This window comes from Onychostruthus taczanowskii, unplaced genomic scaffold, assembly GCF_017590055.1.
Source record: "Onychostruthus taczanowskii isolate IOZ18803 unplaced genomic scaffold, ASM1759005v1 scaffold34, whole genome shotgun sequence".
NCBI classification, from domain to species: Eukaryota; Metazoa; Chordata; class Aves; order Passeriformes; family Passeridae; genus Onychostruthus; species Onychostruthus taczanowskii.
In genome coordinates, this window is record NW_024500794.1 from 1,727,494 (window position 1) to 1,732,061 (window position 4,568).

Below are 4,568 nucleotides of genomic sequence, written 5' to 3' on the forward strand. Positions count from 1 at the left end.
AAATATAATCTGGTCAGAGGGTCTTGTTTCAGGTGTTGGCTCAGAGGGACACAGGGTCCTACTCACTTCTTGGTATTTGTAGGTCCTCTGGTAGCTACAACAGCCAGGGAAAGGAGGGAAGAGAAAGTCGTATAGGAAAGAGAGAGAGAACAATTAAGAAGTTTTTCAGCACTACTAAGAATGGCATCATTTTGCCTCTGTTTACATAAATGAAATTGTCTTCTAAAAGCTCAGGAGCATTCACTCTTTTATTCAGCATTCAAGCCCCACCTCTGTTGCCTCTTGCAATCTGCACAAGGGACTGGTCATCCTCAACATTTCACTTTCCTCAGGGATGCCCACGACAGCTGTGGATTTCTAACATCTGCCATTTAGTGGAGGCAAAGAGAGCACTGACAGCCACTGCTGCACCCATCACCTGCATCAGGCAAAACACTGCACGATATCTGCTGCTGGCACCAGATTCAGCCACAGGATGAAGCTTCACGTATGAAATGGACTAAGGTGCCTGAAAATTCTCTATTTGCAGCCCACCGAGCTCTGGGGTCAATGAAGATACAAAGCAGCACTGTTTTCATAAAGAAGCAGCCCCAAAACAATAACACTCTAGAAGAGGAAGCAGCCCCAAACCACCCCCTACAATAAACTTAACTTAGATGTTCCTGAGGTTAGAAAGAGAAGCCCCAAATGCACTGTTACACAGAAGCTACAGTGCTCTTTCAATAGCCTGTTCAAACCATGTCCCAAACCAGAGCCCAGGAACTACCTGCACACATGGCAGGCAACTGTGGAATGACAGCAACGATGTGTGGTAGATTCAGTGACTGGTGCCACAGGCAGATCCCCTGCAGACAAGCCCCCTGGTACTGTGTGCACATATCTGAGAAGCTAAGAGCCAAGAGCAGGCTGCCAAGTGAGAGGTTATCTATCAAATCCTGCTCTTCCTACACTCAGCTGGCAGTGAGCAAGGACCAACAGTGTACTACAGTGGACCACAGCCCTGCAGTGTACGCAGGTTACAAGACGTAGCAGGTGAGGGAGGCTGGTAGAGGAGTGTGTCACAGAGAAGAGCCTCCAGTACTTACAGGCCTCGAAAAATCAGTGGGACCTGCCATGAGAGCACTCCCTTCTGCTGGCGGACTACAAACAGGACGGGGTACTGGAGGTTCTCGGAGCTGCTGTTCACATACACCCGCACCGCATCTACCTGTGGGAAAAGAGAGCATAAGCTGAAGGTAGAGAACAAGGCAGCTCCAAGTCTAGGAGGGAGAAGCCTTTCCCCCTTCCTCAGTCTGACCTAGGTGCTGACAATATGCACAGGGAGATCAGCAGTGTTTATCACTAGACTAATTAATAAGATCCAGAAATCATTTACAGAAGTGCCTCTCTGCTGATGCTGCAGTCCAGAATCACAGCCCTGTGCCCAGGTCAGAGGTGACTGTCAGACAAGACACAGTGGACAAATGCAGAATACTTATATAAGAGAGTTCAGTAGCTTCTGTAGGGAGCAACCTACACAACTTGTCCTACAAAAATTAAGCAAAAAGATGTGGACACACAAGACAAAGACCCAAAGCTACAACTAAGAATTTTCTTGCCTGGACTCTTACGTGCCCAACTCAATCAACATTACTGGGAAAGTCACAAAGATGACATCAAGAGCCAAGGATGAAAAAGCAGATTAGCACCTGGCTCTCATGTAAACAATTCCATTTTAACCATAATACCACCAACAAAACAGGAATATACTGCTGATTGCCCTCAAGTGGACAAGAAAGGCTGCTTGTGACACACGGTTTTAATGCAGCCCACTACACCAGCAATTGAAATTTCTCCTTACATTATCACTGGCCATCACATGGTTGCAGATGTGATGTAAAACACTGTTAGCTCACTATTTGAGAAGGAAGAAGTTTGTCTGCACCACATGGAAATATCATCATTCCCATTCAAAAACAGCATCCTTTCAGCTCCCTCTCCAGAACTACAGTCATTGATAAATAATACAAAATACAAGAGTGCATAACTCATCATATGATAAGAAACAGTCCATCTCAACTAGAGGCTTTGAAATAATCAAAACATATTAAGTAGATAATATATACACATTTTAAATGTGCCACATCCTGGAAGATTATAATGGATTCTCACTAGATCGGTAAAATACTTCTCACAGATATTCTGATTTTATACCCTTCCAGAACAGTAAAGGTTCAAGGAGGCAGCATGTTCTGAAAAGAACATACAGAATTAGGAAGCTAGAAGGAGAGTTATCAGAGAAACAGCAGCTTATTCTTACCCTGGGGACACCAGTTTCAGAGAAAATACTTACCTCTGCAATTCCAAGTAAAAGAAAGTTTCCTATTTATTCTTGTTTGGTGCTTCTAGGCTCACAAAGGAGTTGAATCTAGTAGAACAAAACACCTTCCTGAAAGCCATAATCATCAGTTTTCCTGACATTATCACCATAATACAGAGACAACAGCCACCAATTCCAAAAACATTAGGTCTTCAACAAAAAAAAAAAAAAAAAAAAAAAAAAAAAAAAAAAAAAAAAAGAACCAAATAATTTAATTAAAACCCCCTTGAAACAGAAGAGCAGACATTAGAATCTTTTCTCGTTGCCTTCTGGCTTCTAAACCTTTGCAAAGCTCTTCTGGCCTGCTTTCCAGTTTTTCCTTCCAGTCACAAGAAATACATATGCAATTTTGTTTCCAAGTATATTTCACCATAAGGTGCTAAAACAAAGTTAAGAAAAACAGCACCACAAAGCAAAACACACAAGAAACACCTGAAGGGTGTCACCACAGCAGCATTGGAAGATAACTAATTGGTGTGACTTGGAAACACAGCAACTGGGCTGAACAAGCTCCTGCTTGTTTCTTGGTGTTTGTTGTGACAGGGAATGAGAACATGAAGAAGCAACTGGAACTGAACAAGAAAACAAATCTAAGGAGCATGAAGACAAAATGGTCAAGCCAGTCTCCTGCAAGGACATGGAACAATTCTCCACCCATGGGGAAAATAACCATCACTGCAGAAAGGACACATTTCAGCTACCTGTCCAGCAGCCTTTTGCCCATGAAACAGTTCAAGCAAGCCCACCTCCACAGGCGAAGTGATTCTCGCTTGCCTCAGGCTGGACATGGCTCTGTGAACCCTCCAGGGCTCAGCACTTCAGCTCAATGCAAAGGGGAGCTCACATCAAACTCACAGCAAATACCACTACTGCCTTTTGCATCCTCAACTATCCATAAATACAAGCTAGAGATTGGGAAATTCTCTTCTCCATTGACTGCACAAATACAGACCATAACCCAGGACATGAGTTATGCATATATTGCAAATAGTCAGGCTTTTTTAATTGTCCATGAGTATGTGTACATTAAATGAGTACAATTCCCTCCCAGCCCTCTCCTTATGGGAGAGGTATTCCAGTGCCTTCATTGGCTTTGTGGCTCTGCACTGGACTCATTCCAGTAAATCCATACCTTCCTTATACTGGGGAGACCAGAACTGGGCACAAGCAGGACCACCTAGAGCCAGCTGACCATGGATGGAGACTCCATAACCTCTCTGGAAGACCTGTTATGAAGACTGACCATCCTCAGTAAGAAAATAAAATTTCCCATCTATTCTGGAGAAGCGCAAGGGAAGGGAAATAAAAACACTGGTGATTAATGCTCTGACACAGGAAAGCCTGAGAAGTGGGAGGAAGTCCCTTCCCTCTGCTGTGATCCAGCAGCCAGACCCCTCATTTGGTTTCCCTCTCTCCACAAAACTAAGCTGATTATACACCACCTACAACATTTATTCAGTTTTGCTGCTGATTCCATGATCTTATAATACGTGTAGGAAATAGGAATATCAGGAGAGGGAAGTAAGAGTCTCAAGACTCAGTACTCCTTTAAATCTAAGCATTTACTCACAAGAAAACTGGTATATGCCATATTACTACCATAATGACTTCTCTGCATCCTTATAGCACTCTGTATTTGCTCTCTGTTACAGCTGGTTATAGCTTCTTTGCCCTGCTTCCCTAAAAGTATATATTCAGGTGCCTTGAGCTCTTTTTGGTCTGATAACATCTGGAGCAACACCAAGCTGTATCAAGGCAGGACCAGCTATGGCCTAAGTATGGGCTCCACAGATGGGATCCCACTACACTTCCTTCCCCCTCTCACCTTTCTCTCTGTACTCTACACAGGCAAAGCTGCTTCCCAGGCCACATTCAAACAGGCTGCCTCAGAGAGGAACATCAGAAGTCAGAAGCAACACTTATAGAGCAGCTCATTAAGAAGATCCCAATGTAATTTAATTTTCACCTCAATATACCAACAATTCACTTGCAATGAATACCTCTGCTCCTCCTACATTTGCACATACCCAGATCAATCTGGAGCATCACACTGAGTCTAACTCCATCAATGTCTTTGTAATAAAGTCCAGGAAACAAACAGGGTGATTAAGAAGCTGGACAGGTGGCAATTGAGGTTCCAGTCCATCATGTTATCCACCCTGCTGCCATCGCCACAGCAACACAGGGCCTCTTGTGGGCAGATCCTGCA